Here is a 23,437-nt window from a genome sequence, read left to right as displayed (position 1 = left end):
CATAGCCTGAATAAAACCGTGTAGAGATAGCACGAATAAATCATAAATGGCGGTCTCTGTCTGATGGGATTAACAACATCAGTACGAGAGGTTCATCCCCGAGCTGAATACATGCGTCTGACAGAAGCCAAAGTGAAATTAAATATTCTTCATCGTAGTGAAAAATTCTCACCCCCTCCTCCCCTTTTCACTATGGGACATCCTTATTATCGTGAATAAAATCATTCTGAGGTGTCCGGTAAAATAAAAACTAAATAAATCTAGATCGTAGTGAAAGGGTTGCGTAACAGTAGGACGCGCTACATGATTTCAACCCCTTCAGTGCGGTGACTTTTAAAAAATTCCTGTTACACCAGAATGTATTACTAACTTAATCCGTTCAGTACGATGACTTATTACTTATTGTTGTTGCACCTGATGATTTTATTAAGTTTAATCTTTATAGTACGATGATTGTTTTATTGTCGTTACCACCAGGCTATACGAGATGGGGGGCCATAGTCATTTACCGCTTCTCCGTGAACAGTCTCCCGAAAGCTGAATATAACCGTCTGCCAGTACCATAAATATGATTTTAAAAATGTCATTGCACTGAAGACGTAACCTAGACTTTTTCATGTCCCTTTTCTTTTTCTTTTTTTTTCTTTTTCTTTTAATTCTGTTCCACTTGACGATTTTATTTAACTTAGGCGGGCGCATTGTTTGGAGTCAAGATATTAAAGACTTTCCGTTAACCCCTTTGCTATAATGGCGGCTTTTGTTATTCGTTCTTGTTTTCGGCAGACGATTTTATTCAGCTCAGGCATAACCGCTGGGGTTTAAGGGATTAACGATTAAATTATTGCAGATCACTCATTAATTTCATTTTTTCGGTTGGTTAGTTTGGTATGCAGGAAGGTATTTATTTAGTCAGTTTATTATCTTTCAGTCATTCAGATATTTGGTCGCTCAGTCACCCAGTCAATCAACCAGTCAGTCAGTCAGTCAGCTAGTCAGGATATCACTCAGTTACCTAGTCACTCAGTCAGTCAAAGAATCATCTAGTCACACAGCCAGTCAATCTGCCAATCAGTCAAACTGTCATTAGGTCACACAGTTATTCTGTCTACCAAGCACACAGCCAGTCATCTAGAAATCCAGCCAGTCACCCAGTCACTCATTCAGTCACTCAGCCAGTCACCCAGCCAATGGCCCAGTCACTCAGCCAGTCACCCAGTCACTCAGCTAGTCACCCAATTACCCAGTTATCCAGCCAGTCATCCAGTCGCTCACCCAGTCACTCAGCCAGTCACCCAGTCACACAGCCAGTCACCCAGTCATTCAGCCAGTCACCCAATCACTCAGCCAGCCAGCCAGTCACACAGCCAGCCACCCAGTCACTCATCCAATCACCCAGACACTCAGCCAGTCTACCCAGTCACTCAGCCAATCACCCAATCATTCAGCCAGTCACCCAGTCACTCAGCCAGCCACCAAGTCACTCAGTCAGTCGGCAAGTCAGACAGCCAGTATCTCAGTCTGTTAGCAAGTCAGCCAGCCAGTCTGCTAAGCTTCCTGTTACCATGGTGATGAAACCCATTATGTAACACCACTGCTCACTCTCTCTCTGTCTCTCTCTCTCTTTCTCTGTCTCTCTCTCTGTCTCTCTCTCTCTTTCTCTGTCTGTCTCTCTCTCTCTCTCTCTCTCTCTCTCTCTCTCTCTCTCTAAAACTGAATTCGAATCTCCTAGTATATGGATCAGTATTTCGTCTAATTTTTGGCTCAGAGAAATTAATTACGTCTATGATTTTGCTTACCCTAATCACCCGTATCCTCTGTGTGGAGAGAGAGAGAGAGAGAGAGAGAGAGAGAGAGAGAGAGAGAGAGAGAGAGAGAGTCTAGAGGAGAAGGGAGGATGAAATGAGGTTAAGGGAGCGAACAACAAGAGAGAGAGAGGGTGAAATGAGGTTAAGGGAGCAAACTACAAGATAGGAAAGAGAGAGAGCGAGAGAGAGAGAGGACGTCGTGTATTTAGCTTCAGATCGAGAAAAACTCTTAAAGCATATTCTTATTATTATTATTACAGTATTATTCATTTTTATTTAGTTCAAGTTGTATCAGTAATCCTTTTAATCCTTTTTCAGTTATGTATCTCACCTCTCTCTCTCTCTCTCTCTCTCTCTCTCTCTCTCTCTCTCTCTCTCTCTCTCTCTCTCTCTCTCTCTCTCTCTCACATGCCGTTTTATATCATTACTTCATATCCCTTGTTATATTAAACCTGTATTTTTTTGTATCTCCATACAATATTATCTGGTTTAGGATATACTTTTAAATGGATGTGTCTATTTATATATCAATGAGTCAGTCTATATAATCTCTATCTGTCTATCGGTGCATCTATTTATATATGTTTCTCTGTATCTGTGTCTTTCTCTACTATCCATCCATCCATCTATCTGTCTTAAACATCACAGACGAAGACTACACACATAAACCGAAATCTTAAAACACCCACTGAAGCTACTGAATTTAAGTTAATGTATCCTTTTCTCCGGCACAGCTAAAGGCAGCATGACGGACAAGAAGCCAAGTCAGGACCGCATCAAACCGCAGGCCAAGGAGAAGGAGAAGGAGAAAGAGGAGAAGCCCAAAGAGGAGAAGCAGCACAAGGAGGAGAAGAAGAAGTAGTAGAAGAGGAGACGGGGTGGTGAAGGTTAGTGTATCTCTCTCTCTCTCTCTCTCCATATAGTGTATATTCGTCAGTTTTCATTTATATATATTGCGTTTGTGTGTGTGTGTGTGTGTGTGTGTGTGTGTGTGTGTGTGTGTGTGTGTGTGTGTGTGTGTGTGTGTGTGTGTGTGTGCTGCCCCTGTATAATAATGGTGGATTTAATCGTCAGCAGTAAGGTTATTCATAAATAATAACCAGCTCAATATTGTAATATAACAGATCAGCTAACTTAAGTGCTAGTAAAGTGCATCTGCGTCTTCTTTCAAATTATGTTGCGAATACATAATACAGCATAGATGGTTAATATAGCAGAGGTGCTGCTTATTGTTAATGATATCTAGTTTTATTACCAAGTACATCAGGTAATGTCCACTACCCTCACTCATGTTTTAATTTTATTGCTCGTATTTAGTACAGACGAAATGAGCAATATTCCCAGGTCATGCGAGAATTATCACCGTATATATTATCAGTGAGTGTAAACATGATGGCTGATAAGGATTTTTTTTTTTTCCATCCCTCTTTATACTAGAGCTTATGTCTCACCACAAGTCTGATCTAGTCCCTCACGTCTTTCACTCTTAAGTTCGAGTGTTGTCTTTTTCTTTTATTTTCCTGCCAAGACAGCAATTTTCTGTTAGTACAGTTCAAGCAAGTGTAATCAGATTTTGAAACACTTTGATTTACACTTACCATCATCATTACTCTCATCATCATCTACAGTAGTCATCATCATCATCATCCTCAGCATCATCATCATCACCTTCAATATTTACAGTAATCAGCATCGTCATCATCATCATTGTTTACAGTAGTCATCATCATCACCATCATCATCATCCGATTTTTCGCAGTTAAATAGGAATGGGTATGACCTTCAAATAGGACAAGGAAGTCATAATAAAATGAGAACTATTTGTACAGTTCCCAATGAAATGAACCCCACCCCTATTCTTTCATAATTCAAGCCTTCGATACTCACGGCTTCATCCCACAGGCAGTGTTTCATACATAATACTCTGAGGTGGTTCGGCCATGTGGACCAAATGAACAGGGAGAGACTGAGAGTGCATAAGAATTAAATAGATGAGAAGAAAAATGGAATAGGAGAACGAAGTGGAGAGTATACGTGTGGGTTTATGTTAGGGATGGTAGTGTGAGGCGAATATAATCGTCTGAAAATAGTAAGAATGAAACAAAGCACTTCACCGGATCCTGGGAGGTTACCAAATCTCTCCCAGCGTCTTACAACTACAATTATTAGTTTACTGTAGTGCTGGAGAGGGACGCCTTCATGTGGTGTCTACGATATAACTAGGTGGCTTAACTGCCTGGTTATACAAACGTCCCTCAAGTATTTCCCTATCCCACAAAAGGAGGATGGTGGACTGCAGTAGGAGGGCAACTCAGATCTGCAGTCCACTGGGTTCACGTTTCAGATGAACCCGGGGCTACTACTACTACTACTATTACTACTACTACTACTACTGCTGCTGCTGCTGCACTACTACTACTACTACTACTACTACTGCTAATAATAATAATAATAATAATAATAATAATAATTCATTCATTCATTCATTCATCATCTGATCCAGTGTTGCCCCATGAGAAACGTAGGACCCTGGGGCTAGGCAAGTTGGTCCTGACATTTAAGATGAAAGTGACCAGCCTCTCTCATCCCTGAGTGGCATTACGTGAACAATAAACCCCAACCATCCCTTGGATATAAGCCTGCACCGGCTCAATCCGATTGGAGCGCCATAATTACCCACTACACCACCAGGCGCCATAAATTGATTATTTGGTTATCACCCAGTGTAGTAAATGGTTTCCTGGTGTTCAGGAAACCAATGACTTGTCACTCAGTGTAAAGTCATCCTTAGACAGAAGGAAAAGGAAAGAATGAAAGAAAGATATACCGAGAGGAAGGAAGGAAAGAAGGAAGGAAGAAATGATAGGGCGGGCATCCGAGAGCAGCACTACGTCGAGTTAGTGGATGGTGAGCGCCCCCACCTACCACTGTTGGGGAATTTACATTCCCGGTAATAATAATAATAATAATAATAATAATAATAATAATAATGTGATAGGAAGCGTTATGAGGAACACACTGAGGTGGTTTGGCCATGTGGAGAGGATGGAGGGCGAAAGACTGACGAAGAGAGTGTATGTGAGTGAGGTGGAGGGGGGAAGAGGGAGGGGGAGGCCGAGGATGAGATGGAGGGATGGGGTGGAGAGGTATATGAGAGAGGGGGGGTGTGAGTTGGGAGCAGGGCAGTGAAATGGCGGGGGACAGGGCGACTTGGAGGCGATTTGTTTGTGGCCACCCCAAACGGGATTGAGGCGTCTGGCAATAGATAGATAGAATAATAATAATAATAATAATAATAATAATAATAATAATAATAATAATATCTCACGGTAAGATAAATAAATAAATAAACGAGCCGAATCCTCGTTACGATATAATGATGGTGATGCCGTTAATAAAGGTCATCGTGAACTTTAGTTTTATTGACGGTGGAAAAAAATTAATAATTTGTAAGTCATTATCAATTGACAATAACAGTGCCTAATGACCACCAGGGAAAAAGGCGTGTGTTTGCCATTAGCCTGAATATATGGTAAAAACAACACGCTTTTGTTTTGTGTGTGTGTGTGTGTGTTTGTGTGTGTATGTGTGTGCGTGTGTGTGTGTGTGTGTGTGTGTGTGTGTGTGTGTGTGTGTGTGTGTGTGAGAGAGAGAGAGAGAGAGAGAGAATGAGGGAGAGAGAGACCTTGGTAACGGTCGTATACAAACACTGTTTTTCAATGTCACACACACACACACACACACACACACACACACACACACACACACACACACACCCTCTGTAGTGAGTACAGGTCAGTAACACATCCGTAGTAGGTGAGTTATTGAATAGAGAGAAAAGGTCAGTGAAGGTCTGAGGGGAGAGTGTAGTTTCGAAGCGTCAGTCCCTTCACCATAGTAGTTTTGTTTTCATCTGACGGAACTAGGCTACTCTCACAACATCAAACCTGTGTCATGGTTACATTGAATTCGACGAGCTGTAGCACTGAAGTAGGAATGAGAGTCCTTGGTTACTAGTTAAATCGACCTTCCAGTTTGACTACCTCTGTCCATCAAGCGAGCTAAGAGAGACTGCGGATCTCTCTCATGTTAGAGTATATCCTCAGTATAAGGACATTATTACTATTATTATTATTATTATTATTATTATTAATATTATTAGTATTATATTACAACAGCTACTACTATGTTCTCGGTACCAACAAACGGTTATTTTCAACCTTGGATAGACATCTAGTTGTGGAATAGTTACTAAAGGCTGTATCTAACTCCTCCTGTTCTAAAGTCTCTCCAGAACTGAATAAAACTGTCTGGTGGTAGCAATAATCTGTTCTATTAATGTTGTTGTGCCTATCGCTGTTTGTGTGTGGGGATAGAGGGTGGAGCTGAGGGAGTGCTCATAGTATGAGAAGAGGTAAGAGATCGTCACGGGAACCGACTCATACCATTTGTTGGTTGTGATAGTGAGCCTGTGGGTGGAACTTAGGGAAGCTACTTGACAAGTTTTGGCACCTCCCATTGGCCAAGAGCCTCGTGGGAGGAGGCTGCATACCTGCCTGTTGCTGGAGATGCAATGAGTTTCCACTTAATGGGTGACCCTTACGCCCAGGGCCTTCCCACGATCACTGAAAGCTAACCTAAGCCCTTGCGTGCGCTTCTCAGCGAATCACACTGCATTGGGTGGATTGGCTGGTGGGTAGGTCGGTGGGTGAATGTGTTTGTGAGTAACGAGCATATTGATGTGTGGGTGAGTGGATAGGTGAATTGGCGGGGGGATGGATATGTGGGCGGGTAGGTAACTTACTCCTATAACTCAAATCCATTGCCAGATACGGGCTTATGTTGCTGATAGAATGTAAGCACGTCGTCGGATTGAAGTGGCTTACCCCGTCACTATGAGGACGCCTTAGATTTTTTTTTTTTTTTTTTCATCCATACCGAGATTTCTCACTTAATCCTTTAGTACATCCACCCAGCTTTTACTCGGCTTACAACTTCTCTTTCCACCTTAAGGCTCAGCCACATACAATATACCTTTTTCATCACCCTAGTTACTGTACATCATTTCTCTCCACATGACCATACCATCTAAGCACATTCTCTTCTACCCATAAAGAAGAGAGAGAGAGGGGGGGGGAGAAACGTCACCGATGTCAAACTTCAGCTGTCCTCCCTTTCTCTTCCCTCTCTTGTACCCTGACTGTGCCGTTCTCCATATGTCAGTAGATATTCCCTGCTCACCTAAGCGATAAAAAAAAATGTTTCAGATACATATACTCAAAGCGATTTTATCTGTTTTTGTCAGCTGGCGGGAGATAGGCCTAGCTCCCTACGTCGCAGCCTCCCTCGTTCCGTATGATATTATTATTATTATTATTATTATTATTGAAGTTGTTGTTGTTATGAAGAGCTCCACATACTGTGTTGTTATTTATATAGATAATTATTTCATTTTTTTTTTTTGTGGGAGGGGGAGGGGGGAAGATCTAGAAGGCTGACATTCCAAGACCGTTCGAGATAGACTTCAAATTTCGGGAGTGATGTATCTTGGTTTCAGGTTTCTTTTGGCACTTCTTTTTTTTTTTCTTTTTTTCATAGCACTAGCTTCGCACTAGCGCCCTCTATGTTATTTTGTAAATTTTTGCTCTCCAGCGCAGCAAAAGCTACTGAATCGATTGCTTTACAAATGTTCCAGTATGTAATCGTCAGCATATACTAGGGAACCTGGGTATTGATACTGAGATCCAACAAATACTTTTTGAGATATTGAGGAAAATCAAAATGGCCGCCTCATGCCTGAAAGTGCTAAATATTTTGACCAAACTCGGTGGAAATGTAGTGGGTCATGAGTGAACATGATCTGCATAGTATGAATGACGTTGATAAGGTTACAGGTAAAAATCCGTAAAAAATTTTGAATCATACCAAAATTCCCTTAATATTAGGTGTACAGTGATAACAAAAGTAGTTTCATCTGGAATATGGAGTTCTTTGAATGTTGTTTCAGCAATTTGAGAATTCTAGTTATCATTATTATTATTATTATTATTATTATTATTATTATTATTATTATTATCATTATTATTATTATTATTATTCTATCTATCTATTGCCAGACGCCTCAATCCCGTTTGGGGTGGCCACAAACAAATCGCCTCCAAGTCGCCCTGTCCCCCGCCATTTCACTACCCTGCTCCCAACTCACACCCCCCTCTCTCATATACCTCTCCACCCCATCCCTCCATCTCATCCTCGGTCTCCCCCTCCCTCTTCCACCCTCCACCTCGCTCACATACACTCTCTTCGTCAGTCTTTCACCCTCCATCCTCTCCACATGGCCAAACCACCTCAGTGTGTTCCTCACAACGCTTCCTATCACATCCACATCAACACCACAACGCTCCTTTATATCCTCATTCGTCAGCCTGTCTCTCCACGTGACTCCACAAGCTCCTCTTAAATAACTCATTTCCACTGCTCTCACTCTTGACTTGTGTCCTTCCAACAACGTCCAAGCTTCACTTCCGTACGTTAGAGTTGGTATCACAATACTGTCATGTAGTAACTTTTTTACTTCCATGCTCACTTCCCTGTTTCTTATCACTGCTTTCAAGGAACCAGCAACCTTTCTTCCCTGCTGTACCCTTTCAAGCACTTCACCCTCCAAACCTCCATCCTTACTCATCACACTACCCAAATACTTAAACGTACTCACATTTTCCAATTCCTCACCATCCAACCTCGCTATACATTCACTGACTTCACCTCTCTCAAAGACCATCACTTTACTCTTCCCTACATTCACCTTTAGGTTCCGTTTCTTACACACTCTCTCAAACTCATCCACCAAGCCTTGCAGCTCCCCTTCATCTTCACTCAACAACACAGTATCATCTGCAAACAACAGTACAGGGAGTTTCCAAACACTATCCTCTCTCATTATTATTATTATTATTATGATTATTATTATTATTATTATGTCTACAGATGGTTTAGTGTGTGATGTGCCAGAGCTTTGAATGATGTGTGAATGGTTGTGTGGTTCATTGCACTGGATATACTGTTGATAGTTCACCCACTTGTAGTTTCTTTGCATATATGTGAACACTACCTCACCCTGTCTTACTTAGGGAAAAAGGTCACGATGATGATGATGATGATGATTATTATTAATCGTAATAGTAGTAGTAGTAGTAATATTGGTAGTAGTAGTAGTAATGATAATATTGGAAGTAGTAGTAATGGTAGAAGTAGTAACAGTAGTAGCAGTAGTAATAATAACAGTAGTAGTAATAATAGCAGTAGTCATAGTAGCAGCAGCAGCAGCAGTAGTAGTAGTAGTAGTAACTGTGGCAGTAGTATTGTACTGTAGCTTGTAATAACTTGTCCTGTAACTTTTCCATGTTCCATTCATCCTTTCAGGTTAGAGCGATGTTCAACCAACTAACAGTCTTCATCTCCTCTAGTAACTGCATCAGCTGGCCTCCCCGTCAGCAGCCTTCACTAACTCCATGTCTACAAGCTTTATTAACCTATTATCAGCACGCAGCGCTATAAAGTTATGAGAGTCGTGTTCTAGTGGAGTTAGGAGGCTTTGGAGCACCTCTTCTTTTTAATCCCAAACATCAGTTGTGTTTTAAAAGCTTATCCGTGCTTGTTATATTCATCTTAGGGGAAGCTTTAGATGGTCAGGGTGTTAGTGAAATCCGTAACTAACCTCTTATTTCGAAAAGATTTCCCTAAAATGAATAGATTTTTCTGGAACAAAATAAGGAATGTGTTATCAGATTGCGGAAATTAACGATTATTTTTTCATATTACCCCTTACTGCTTTCTTGTTTATGGGTTGTCTTGTTAACATCAACGCAGACTGCATAAATAACATACAAGAGAATATTAATGTGGTATATACAGAAAGAAACTGGTAATGAAGAGGTGTCAAAGCATGTCGTTAACCAAGTAACTTAGAATACAGCAATGAGAGTCACTAACTTTCGCTAACTCCGGCTCGTGTTCTGGTCGGTTAACGAGGCTCCGTAGCACCCGTTTCAAGTCTTTTTATGTATTTGGTATGTTAAAATGTTCGTGTATGTCATTTGTGCAGTTAGTGTTGATTTAAAAGATGCAAGTTACGTGTAAGAGAATGATAAGGTATATTAGGAAGAATAGGTCTTCAAAAGGGGTGCTGGAAAGTCGTCCCAAGTTCGCGAGAATACGGCTTTTCGTCTGTAAGCTTCACTAACAACGTCTGCAGCGTTCACTATCTTAGTCTCCAAGCTTTACTAACTTATTAATACTTACTTCAGTTCAAGGGCGCCTTTTTGTTTTATTTTGGACTCCGCCAGAAGATATTACTAAGCTTACGATATATCCCTTGGACTGAAGTGATTGATCCTATGATAGCTAGTGTTACTAATTCTATTTTTCATATCTCATATTAAGGTCACATATTTTCATCCGCCTATTTCCACACGCGTCTGCTTTAACTAGATAATGCAGTTTAAAGCACATCGGTTCACTATTATACTATGCTTTCTTTGACATAATATTATATCAGTTTTAATTTCCTGTTGACATTGACGTAATTATTTTATTCTGATCGATATTGCTTTCGAAGGTTTTGTAATATTTGTTTACTTTTTTTATTTACTGGAAAAAAATCAATTTGTAGTCTTATTTCTTAGACACGATCTATTGCGCTCTTGGTTACCATGAGTCAAATAAATTATGACCACAAGTTTTAAAAATAGCCGTGACATTTTTCCTTCCTGTCAAATGCCAGCCAGAAGAGTCATGAACTAACTAGGGTAAAGACGAAAGGTTAGTAGGGCGATGCTATTTATATTGCCCGATGTGTTAATAGCATGGCGGGCACATGCATCAAAACAGAAGCAGAAAGATTTAACCACATTAATACCATGAGTTTTTTCCTCTAATTCATGTTACCCCAAGACGATTTCATTCAGCTTAGGACAGAGAGGTTAATGGAGTTTGTTACCAGCATCTTAACTTTTAGACAGCCTTTCCACTCAGAATAAAATCGCCTGATGATAACTACAGTAAGATACCTAATTCGTCCTCGAGTTCAAGATGTTAATGGTGGCAGTAGCAAAATATTATGAAGAGAGCGATTTGATGATTTTGTTAATAAAAATAATCTCAGTAGTGTTAAACGCTGCCAGCATAAAAAAGTAATAGGGAAAAAAAGGCAGTTCATGTCAGTATCAGAATAAAAAAATTAAATAAATAAAACTCATGTATCACAATATTACTATCAGGAAGGTTGTCCAACTGTAGCATTCAAAATTGCTTAAAGATAGTTTGACATCAGCATTGCTAGTAGCCAGATGTAAATTGAAAGTACAGTGTAGCATAAAAATAATTACCTTGGTCAGCTTCTGCGTTTTATCAAAATACCAGGAGGTTAAATATCGATAACTGCGAAAATACACGCTGTGAAACATAAATATACGCTATGAAACATCATGCATGCCACGGTAAATACTACTAATAGTTCATGGCCAATTGCTCCGCTATTAAAATGTTGGAAAGGGAAGGCCGGGTTTTCAGTTATTATCACGGATAATCCTAGTTAAAGTTGAGATGGCTGATCAAACTCGGTAACCAGAGTTACCAGTTGGGATGAATTCACCTCCATTTATATAACTTTGCCGCCCTCATTTTGTAAGAGGGAAATGATCAGTCATGTTTTGTTTGCCATTTTTACTAAGCACTGATAATCATAACTGCCAGTATATTAAAAATAAGATAATTCTGTCTTCAGGATAAATATTTATTGATACCAGTCTTTTACTTTTCATAGTTGACAAAACCAATAGTCTTTAATTTCTCTTTTCCGCAATGGATATTTGTTTATAGTCATTATATTGCTTTCAGTATGAAAATTTTTGTTTGATAAATTGTAGAAATTTCTCGTAGCTTAGCCAGTACTGGAACTATTAATTTTTTAGAGTATGACGCAGAGTCGTTCGTGGTTAATACAATGCTCTGTACAGTGTGACATGTTTAAAATATTGGAGGACACTCTGATGTTTTGTCCTTTGGATATTGAAGAACGGGTAATGAGTGGAAGGTAGGTGACTAGAAGGTTAGGGAATAAGGTGATAAGAATACAGGAATGGCTGGAACCTGTTGTTCTTATCCTTTATTGATGCTCTACTGTCTCTATGATTCGATAGGTTTAAGAATAGGCTTTATCTCAGAATCCAGTCGTACAGACAGCGATGATTCTGTTATTGTGGCATATTGTAGACTGCAAGAGTATTGTTTGTGCGTTTTTTTATGGTTTTTAGAAGCCAGAGAGTGTCCCTTCCGATTAATGGAGCATTGTAGTAACTGATCAACTCTATTTGAATTTCGATGTGTATAACTGTGTACAAGATGGCCATTAACTATACTATTTGTACAAAAAAATGATATATTAAAAAAATTATTGCAGTTTCCAAGATTTCATGACAGGTCTCTGCTCAGTGTTACGATGTACGTTGTTTTCTTAAAAAAAAAAAATGTCATTGAGCTTGGTGGGTGTATTAGGAAACTGGTCTATTTTACAAGCACGTAGGGAAGGTCACACACCCTTTGTAATACACTGTTGCCTTACGGAATAGTGGAAGAAACGTCAAATGTCATCGCTGTCGTAGTTTCTTTCGGGTTTGCGAGGCTATCACGTTAATTACAAAAATCTTTATCATGATATAGATACTTCACAAAAGCATTCGATATGTGAGGTACATTCTATGAAGCCTTGTTATTACTATAGCTCTATTAATACGATCACGACCCACAGCCAACTTCATAGTGATAACCTCGTATACCCTTTCAACTGAGCCCAATTGTCGATGGTAAATGTATAAACATATAGGCCAATTGATTACTCAAGCATATTTTGCCATGCATGATATATATTTATGTTAAATGTTGTCAAGTGGAAATGGAAGTATATGAATTTGTTTGATCATCATTCTGTATTTTGGCATCGCTTACTGTTCCGTATAGGCCGCCATTACAGGTTCAACAGAGCTGGGCATTTATTCACAATTATATCGTGAATTCTCTGCCGTGACCCGGAATTATTTTTCTAGGAAGAACAAGGAAAATTTTGTAGAATTTTCCTATTTATGCTTTCCCTGGATGGACGAGGAGAAGAATACATCATCTCCCTTTATCTCATGTTCTTCCTGCAAGAACAAATGCTAGTTAGGACACGGAATTAGTCGTTAAATTTGTCTGAGAATCTTGCCCCGGAGTGTCAACAGTTGCTTGTGTTGCCCCAGCCCTGTCACAGCTAATATATTGCAGGTCACGGTACTTACGCCAGCAGCTGCAGAAATTTGTCAAGTATTTTATGTGCTGTTGAATTATGAAGGTAGCTGTGCTTGTCTAGCGTACAGGAAAAGATGCTTAGGATTGTGGTGAGTGTGGAGTTCATAGCATGCTTATAGTGTTCAGGTAAGGTAGGTAATGCTTGGCACAACATAAAACCCTCATTTGACTAAATTATATTGGCAGTATTCTTAGTTTTAAAACTTTTGCATTACTCGTATGTGGTTTGTGTAAGCTATTCTGATATGGTTTTTTGCAAGCAACAGTAACGATTTACTCTGCTGAGAACAGAATTCTTAAATGTTGATTTCAATAGCATTCCATTCATAATATTAGTAACGAAACTATTATAAAACCCATACTAACGAATCAGTACTGTTAGTTTCTTTGTAAGTCACCTCAAGAGAACCAACTGTTGTAGTGATGGTGAGCTGCCCGTCATAGTTTGTAATTGAGGTTGTCCTGCTAATAATGGAATGATAACTTGATTGCAGAGTTTGAGAATGATGCTGAATTTCTTACAGCCTACGAAGTTTTTTGAGCCTACGAGATCTTTTGAGTCCCTTTGTATGATCGCTGCCTTTGCATCCAGCGTTTCAGGACTTACATGAAGCATTATAGTGCAAGAAAAGTCTATTTTGTGCTAAACTTTAGCGTGTTATACTCGAACATAAAAATGTATCTTACACTGTACTGTATTAGTACTTTATGTGATTTTGTTTAGTTCGTATTTGTACGTAATCAAAATGGAAAACTCTTGAATATTTATCACATCCAGTGTCTGGATTCAGAATACTTCTACTTTTGTTCTGGTAGTGCTCTCCTTTCCTTTCGCAGAAACAGTTCCGTGTTTTGTAGTAATTGGAATGCATTTTGCTTTCAATCTAAATTTCCCTCATGTCATGTTAGTCACCATATATACAGTATATATATATATATATATATATATATATATATATATATATATATATATATATATATATATATATATATATATATATATATATATATATATATATACAGTATAATACATTTCGTTTTCTTTCACGGTTTGCTTCTTATATCTGTTAACATAACGAAGAAAATGTTCATGTGGAAGAGGATATGCGGAAGAAATGTTCATATGGAATAGGGTATGCATGACATTGCATGCAGGCATACGTTTTTTGGAGTAGATGGTACAAAATTAGAAAAGGAAAAGGAAACATTATTGTATGACAGTTTTGATGAATAACCGACGTATACTGTACTTAATCATAGTCTGATAGGTCTTTAGTTGAGCCAAGTTTAGACTTTTTTCGTAGCCTGATAGGTCTTTAGTTGAGCCAGGCTAAGACTTGTACAGGTATTTTTTTTTTTTTTTTTTTCATTTTTTATTGGAAAGTGATAACGGTTAGCTTGACAAATCGTTGAGCACATCATTGTTTGTAGACTAACATTCTTATTTGCAATGTTTATATTCGTAAAATAATTGTTTCAGAAGTTCATGTTTCTTAACATGTTGCTTTAAGTATTCATTAATGATATACGTTCACAACAGAATAAATCAACTGATACCTACAGTAATAGAAAAATTAAATACTTTGTTATAACTTTTGAAACTGATGGAAAATATTTCCTTTAGGTAAAAGGACAGGAGAGCATTACGCTTTTGTTCTGTGTCTCATGTATTGACTATCTTCCGAGAGGAACGTCACGGGTTAAAAACAACAGTTTCAACAAGACGAACTAGGATCAGCAGAGTACTTGGATTACAGAGAATCAGAATTTGCACACCGTACGACTCAGGCATCATACTGTTTAACTGAATGCAAAGTATTTCTCAGTTCAGCATTGTTTGTATGCCGCTATGAGGTGAGCAAAGTAATTTTCTGTGATCTCATGATCAGAACCTATGGAGTATAGAACAGTGTGTTTAGCTGACCGAAGAGAATTCGATCTTCCATACGAGTGCCTCTGATACTTGCCTCGTGTCCATCATTTGTATATTTTTTTACTTGATGCCGAAATAGGAAGAGGTGAAATGAAGGTAGCGCCACCAAAGGCGTCCTACGAAATGAAAGGGTGATTTGGATTTTGGCAGTGAAAAATGAATTATATAAATGCAATCATTTATATATTTTTACGGGAAAAGAAAGTGAAAACCGCACGTACTTTACAACAGATTAGGGTTTTATAAAGTAAACAATATATGAGAATTTGTTACATACATGCGTTTTACAACATAGTTTATTAGAAGTATATAGGCTTTGCTCTATGGAGATGACTTTTGAATATTGTACTCAATTTAGTAATTTGATACACAGATTGATTTCGAAGCGTATATTTTGATGACTATTCAAAAGGGGTTTCTATATGTAAATAATATGTATAGTATGTGTGCAGTGTGCATATAGGTTCACCTATTATTATTCATCATTTGTAAATGGAAATAATTATATAACATGGGACACTACCCCTTGAAATAGCCGCCTTATCTACCCTTAGTATACAATCCCTAACTAACATAATATAACCACGAAATAAATGCCTACTACCCTTTAGAATACCACAACTGGACCTAACCTAATGTATCGTAACGCAAGCCAACTTAGTGTAAGCCTAGCCGAATTTGGCCTAAGCCTAACTTCAGCTGTCGTCAACTAAATCTCATCCGAACTGATCCAACCCAACCCAGTCGGGCTTACGTAACGTAGCTGATTCGAGCAAACCTAATCTAACTTTGACCTAACCAGACCTGGACAAAATTAACTTAGTCTTAACTTGACTCAGCCTGTCCTTAAGTAACCTGATCAAATTATACTTTAACCCAGTTTGTGCCGACCTGAAACATATAATAATTCTTCTCCAGTCTAGAATAAACTTTATTTTTTTTTTATCTGCCCTTTGACTCATCCATTTCAGCGTTATTTAAATTCGTATTCCCTGTGTGTGTTCACCTAGACAAATCTAATCTGACCTAAACTAACCTGACATGCCACTCACCCTATACTAACCTCCCCAAACCTGACAGTCCACCCAAACTAACCTAACCTAACAGTCCATATGTCTTAACCTGCTGTAATCAGATCTAACATTCGACCTTAACTTAACCACTCAACATGACACCAATCCTAACCTAACCTATCACCAACCCGTCTAAACTTGTGTTATTTCACTTTAGTTAGCCCAGTCGTGAGTTACTTATGTACGGTATTTAGCCCAATCTACAATCTCTTAAACCTATCTTCAACGGTGGTAAAAAAGACAAGGGGTACTGTCCTAACAACGAGGGGCTAGAGACAGGAGCGGAGCAGACCTATTACTGTGTAGTGTGTGGAGGAAGCAATCAAACTGTACCGCGGTGTGAGTGTGGCAATAAACATGTCACCTATGATGGCTATCCTTACCATGAGAGAGAGAGAGAGAGAGAGAGAGAGAGAGAGAGAGAGAGAGAGAGAGAGAGAGAGTACTTCCTGACTATTAACTGAGGAATGATCTCGAACTGAAGGGGTCATTGAACAGATTATTGCAGGCTATATCTAACCCCGCTAGTTCGGAAAATTCCTCCTAGACTGAATAAAATCGTCAGGTGAGGGCAAGACTTAAATATATGTTCTAGGTCTGGAGAGGCTAATCACTACGCCATTTTCACGTTATTCTTGCTACACCGGACGATTATATTCAACTCACGAAAGATATCTTGTAGTAAAGGGTTAATTAAGACTATATATAATGCCAGAGAGAGAGAGAGAGAGAGAGAGAGAGAGAGAGATCATGGGCTTAATAAACGGGTCAGTTGAAAGCAAGAATATAATACAGATGGCGTCCTGGAACTGAAAGTGTTAATGTGATACTGGAGATGGTAGTGGTTGTTATCCTTATTATTTTTATTTTTTTATTTTGCCTCCTGATGATTTGACTCATTTTAGAAGAGGCCTTTTGTAGTGCAGAGACAAGGGAAACCTATGTCTAACCCCCCCCCCCAGGCCCCCCACACATAGTTCGAAAAATTTCCTCTGAACCTAAGAAACTCTTCCGAAGATAGCACAAGACTATATATATATATATATATATATATATATATATATATATATATATATATATATATATATATATATATATATATATATATATATATATATATATATATATATATATATATAAGTACGTCATGGGGCTGAAGGAGTTATATATAAAAGAACAGGATTCTCGCTGACCTAAAAGATTTCGTAACGCATTTTTCATAGCGACTTATTTTACCTATAACACCTAATCACTCTCAGGGTTCTTGACTCACTAACAGCTCAAAATAATCGTCTGGCGTTATCGGGAAGAAATATAGAGCTGTTTCGACCAGAGGAGGGTTAATGGCATCAGTACTAACATTCAGGCTCCTATAACTCAGCTGAATATTCTCAAGCATGAACTGCAGTAAAAGACTTGTCCTGGTCATGAGACGGTAATATAATCGTGTGTTATTAGTGCGGTTATAATAAACTGCTTGACAAAAGATGCTACGAGAAAAGGGATCGAATTTGTAGTTGACATAGGAGATTTCATAATTCGTCCTCCTTAGTGACTTATTTTGCACATGCGCTGCAATAAAATCCTCTTGTACTTTATTAATGCAAACTGTTTAGATATTAAGTAAAAATACATGATATACAAAAGAAAGTATGATATATGACGGGAAATAAGTAACATGTGAAGAAGTACTACTAAGTCTCCCATGCCAGCGAGTATTATGACCATTGTTAACAGAAGAACTCGAGAAAAATCTGCGGTAGCCACACGCTGTGTTTCACTAAGTACCTGTAACACGTTGGTGCTGGAGAGTGCCTTCATTGCACGGTGGCACTGACATCTGGGCGGCTCCTTTGCCTGATTAAGCAAATGCCACTCAAGCCCCACCTTATCCCATGAAAGGAGGATGGTGGACTTCATTTGGGGGGCAGTTTAAACCTGCAGTCCACTGGGTTCACAATCACTGTAACCGGGGGTTGCTACAACATCCCCTTGATTCAGATGATTTTTATTTTTTTTTTCTTGCTACCAGACGATTGTATTTAACTTCATAAAGGTTACTTTTACTGAAGGGATCCATGATTGCAATACCTACCTCTCTACTCCAGAACGTCTCCCTGAAACTCCATAAACCGGCAAACCGGTGGCAAGACTGAAACAAATGACGTCGTTGGGGTTAGGAGGTTGGAGGCTGCAAAAATACAATAGAAATACGTCATCGGAGAGAAGTGATTAAAAGGAAAAAATCGTGAGAGGCCAGAATATACTACTACAACTATTACTACTACTAATACTGATGATGATGATGATGACGATGATGATGATGATGACGGTGATGAAGATAATAATAATAGTTAGTAGTAGTAGTAGTAGTAGTAATAGTAATAGTAATAATAATAATAATAATAATAATAATAATAAAATCCATCCTCTTAGAACGTGGGTCCCAGGAGCTTCGTACAGTTCAGTCTCATGAAAGTCATTTATCTTATTCTTGCATCCACCAAACTACTTTATTACCTTAGGGGAGACTTTACGAAACAGGAGGGGTCAGATATAGCTCTCCTTGAACCTCCTTGACCCCCCTTGACCCTTCCTCGACCCTCTTGACCCCTCCGTTACGATGACCACTTGTGTATATTACTGTATTATTGTTGCTCTTACCAGACGATTTTATTCACTGTGGGAGAGGCTTTTCAAAATGGGAGTTTGATATATGGCCCTGATGAACCCGTTTACTAGAAAAGACCTCCCTGGGCCGGGAAATACAAACAAAAACAGACAAACAATCAGTCATCACAAACAGTCAAACAGTCAAACAATCAAGCAACAAGACAATCAGACAAACAATCAAGCAATCAACCAACCAAACAATCAAACGTCTGACCTAAACAAAAAAATAATTCAAATGACGAAACCGTAGTGAAGGAATAAGGGATTTAAACTTTCACTGCGATCATTTCTTTATATATTTAGTCCTCACTACAACCAAGCAATTTTATTCAGATTACATCCTCCCCTGGTAGTAAAGGGATTAAGGAAAGCTGTATGTAAATCCCTTAAATCAGAATATCCTTTAAAAATATGAATAAAGTAATCGTTCGGCGTTGGCAGCTTCTCGGACTGAAGTGGTTGCGGGAGAGGAGACGCCAGGAAGCCCACCGGGATACTCTCTCTCTCTCTACATCTATGTGTGTGTGTGTGTGTGTGTGTGTGTGTGTGTGTGTGTGTATCAGGATGTGTGTATGCCTAGGTGTATACAGGTGCGTGTGTGTGTGTGTGTGTGTGTGTGTGTGTGTGTGTGTGTGTGTGTGTGTGTGTGTGTGTGTGTGTGCGTGCGTGCGTAAGGGGTAGTCTTGTGAGGAAGGAGAGGAGGATCAGCTTTAACTCTCACACGATGACAATAGTGCCTCCATACAGGCAGAGAGAGAGGGGGGGGCGGGAGGAGGGAGGGAGTGAATGGGAAGGAGAGAGGAAGGGAGAGATGATGGAGACGTTATATTTAGGTATGAGAGAGAGAGAGAGAGAGAGAGAGAGAGAGGAGGAGGGGTGCAGGGGGAAAGAGGGAGGAAATGGGAAGGTGAGAGAAGGGAAGAGACGATGGAAAGATTATATTTAGGTAAGAGAGAGAGAGAGAGAGAGAGAGAGAGTATGCGTGACTATCAGGTGTAATATGAATACTTCGTTTTTAATCGCATTTGCATCAGAGTTGTTTGTGTTGGAAGTGGATTTTTTTTGGGTCTATACTCTGTTCTTACTAACTACGCGTAAACTTACCATCTCGCCAAGAAGAACGCTGAGGTATAATGTGAGATTGAAATATGATGCTAGTCACGAAGAAGCGCTATGCAAAGAATATAGAGCCGTAGCATTGTCTTTTTCCGCCATAGGCCCATGGAAAATGAGCTGCAAAGGAACGAAATTTCCCGTCTAACTAGAGTGAAAGAATTATAGTGGTGTAGTGGTTAGAATTCCCCGGTCGGAGTGGTGGCTGTGCATAGATTCTGTACCCAAGAGGTGATTGGATTATTATTAAAACTTCCCACATCCCTGTGCTAAGTCTTCTTGTTTTTATCAATATTATTATTATTATCATCATCATTATTATTATTATTATTATTATTATTATTATTATTATTATCATTATTATTATTATTACTATAGGGAAGATCTAAATCGCTGCAGTTCGCATATCGTTTGAATTACAGCCTTCATTCTTTGCCATATTATAGTCCTGATTGGCCAGTTCATCTGATCAGATATTCTCCTGATCCGACTACCGGAACCCGGATAAGATCTGGAAAAAATGTGAACCTAAAGCCCGGGAACCACTTTAAGTCAGAGGACTAAAATTTTTATGGCATACATACCTGGGACATGGCCAGACGCATCATTATTCTCTGAGATTGCCTACGATAAAAATTTTTGGACTACTCCGGAATGCAGAGAAGTCACCTGATTTTATATGAAATGATAAAGCTACAGCCACTTACAGATCTTTAGACCTAAGCTGACATGCAGATCGGTGACCCTGACCTCAAGGTCCCTTTGTAGCTCGGCTTCTAGTAGGCAATGGCTGTGGGAATTTTTTCATCAAAATTGTCCTTGGACAATAATCCTTGGACAGTTTTACGGCTTTGTAGTTATTATTATTATTATTATTATTATTATTAGTATTAGTATTATATTGTGGTAGGTGGGGGCGCTCACCATCCAGTCTCTCGAAATAGTGCTGCTGTCGGGTGTCTGCCCTTTCCTCTCCTCCATCCTTCTTTCCTTCCATGCTCTTCTTCTTCCTTTCCTTCATTCTTTCATCGTCCTTCTGCCTACGGGTGACTTTACACTCACTCTTCTGTCTTTCTTTCCTTCATTCTTTCCTCTTCCTTCTGCCTGTGAGTGACTTTACACTGAGTGACAAGCCAAATGGCTTCCTGTACACCAGGAAACCATTTACTACGCTGGGTGGTAACCATATAACCATATTTTGGCGACTGGTGGTTTAGTGGGTAATTATTGCATTCCAATCGGATTGAGCTGGTGAAGGTTTATATCCAAGGGATGGTTGGGGTTGATTGCTCATGTATTGCCACTCAGGGATGAGTGAGGCTGGTCACTCTCATCTTTATTGTCAGGACCAACTGCCTAGCCCCGGGCTCCTACGGTCCTCATGGGGCAATGTAGGATTGGATGATGGATGGATTATTATTATTATTATTATTTTTTTTTTTTATTATTATATATTGCCACCAAGGGAAATATGCTGGTTATCTACCCTTATATACAGTGGACTACGGTAACTTTGGGCTCCAACACCTTATATTCTGTTCACTTTAGCTAGCCGTAAAATTGTCATCTCTCCTTGACTGTTGAGGTGTAACAATAGTTTAATCCTAGAATACGGTGTTAGTCACGAAGGAGTTCTATGGAAAAAATGATGAGTCGTAATACTGTCTTTTTCGGCCACTAGACGTCGAGAAACAAGCCGCAAAAGGACGAAAATATTGGCCGAGTTAAGGCGAAAGAACTACAGGTATAAAATTGCCATCTCTCCTTCTTTACTGTTGGGCTGTGGCAATAGAGTAACACTAGAATATGATGCTAGTCACGAAGAAGTTCCTTGGAAAGGATGTTGAGTTGTGGTATTACTTGTTCAGTCACTGAGCTTCAGAAGAGAAGTTGCCCAAGGACGAAATTCTCCGCCAGGTTAAAATGAATGAACTATTGATGAGGGTAAAGTGGAATTGGCTGTTATTACAACTGCATTTCCCACACAGTTGTTGATATAGGAATATAAATACCTCTTAACCATTTTCCTCATTTGCATATTAGTCTCTTCAGCACGAGGATTTTTTTATTTCATTCTTGCTATCTCCAAACGATTTTTTTTTTTTTTTTTTTTTTTTTAGTTTAGGGGAGTGCCCGCGTAGTGAAGGATTTTATGAAGGTTATGTCAACTCCTTCAGTTCGGTAAGTCAGAAAGTGTGTTTTACAAACTTAACGAAATCGTCTGGAGATAGTAAGAACGAAATAAATAATACGTCATCAACTGAAAGGGTTAAGACGACTGCAGCTGCACCATCACCACCACCAGATCATCATCATCATCATCATTTTTACCTTTTTTTCTCACCTAATGATAGTGTATGGTAGATTCCAGAAGGCAAAGGATGAAAACACGGTAGATAAAGAATTACCAAAGTAATTCAACAATATACCCAGTGAAATGAGCCAGACACTCCTTTACTCACCGGTCAAGCTCTCGGAATCCCGTTTCAACCTCATAGGCCTAATCGTCTGCACATATTTAAAAAAATCTTTATACAATAGATGTACTTTATTTACCGGACATCATAGTAGCAATTATCAGAGAAGAAAATCTTGACTAGCTTTCACTGGAACCGAGTAATGAAGAGGGGTAGATTGAGATGATTTACGTAGGCAGGATACGTAAAATCCATCCTAGACAATTTACCCACCAACAAAGCCCCAGGCCCAGATGGAATTCCTCAAACTGTTTTAAAAACGTATTCCCCAGAACTTGTCTCCGTTGTAGCTAAATTATTTAGACTATGCATACTTACTTCTTCATTTCCTAAATCATGGAAAGAAGCCAATATCCACCCAATTCCAAAGATAAGAAATTCCTCTGACCCCTCTGATTACAGACAAATAGCTGTCACATCTTCTGTTGGTAAAGTATTTGAAATTTTAATTAATAAGCACATAGTTAAACATCTTGAATCCAACAACTTAATTAGTGATAGACAGTATGGTTTCCGCCACGAAAGATTCACCATTGACATACTCAGTCTCCTGAGTCATACCATCTATCAATCAATCGACCTACATGGAGAAACTTATGCAGTAGCCCTTGATATTTCTAAAGCTTTCGACGGAGTATGGCACCGTTCCCTGCAGTCCAGACTCCCTTGCTATGGACTAACGCCTTTTGTTCCTTTGCTTTCCTCATATCTCAGCGACAGAAAAATAAAGAGTAAAAATAGATGATGTATATTCCAATTTCCACTCAATTAACCCGCGTGCCACGGGGATCAGTTCTGGTGCCAACCTTGTTCCTGGTTTATATTAATGATTTCTTATCTATCACCCTCAATCCCATCCATTCATATGCAGATGACTCAACAGTTCGCAGTTCATTCACAGTCAGACACCCATTTACAAAGTTTAATATCTCTAACTCTCAACTCAGTACAGCCATCTCCATAAATCAAGACTTATCAACGGTCAGTGAATGGAGACAAAACAACCTTGTCTCATTTAAT

The 23,437-nt window shown here is 39.1% G+C and overlaps 1 long non-coding RNA gene across 1 annotated transcript in view; it reads left to right on the top strand.

The window, feature by feature from the left end:
• The window catches only part of LOC145415622 (uncharacterized), a 26,570-nt gene extending 17,157 nt beyond the window's left edge, over nt 1–9,413 (top strand). Inside the window, exons 2-3 of the long non-coding RNA XR_013900114.1 lie at nt 2,540–2,692; nt 9,228–9,413. This is a non-coding gene — a long non-coding RNA (uncharacterized LOC145415622). The remainder of the gene's footprint in view (nt 1–2,539; nt 2,693–9,227) is intronic.
• The last annotated feature ends 14,024 nt before the right edge of the window (nt 9,414–23,437 follow it).

The sequence above is a fragment of the Coenobita brevimanus genome, chromosome 103 (genome assembly GCF_032717465.1).
Source record: "Coenobita brevimanus isolate Jiangsu-jjx chromosome 103, ASM3271746v2, whole genome shotgun sequence".
NCBI lineage: Eukaryota > Metazoa > Arthropoda > Malacostraca > Decapoda > Coenobitidae > Coenobita > Coenobita brevimanus.
Note: the sequence above shows the minus strand (reverse complement) of the source record. Positions and strands in the feature narration are given on the sequence as shown.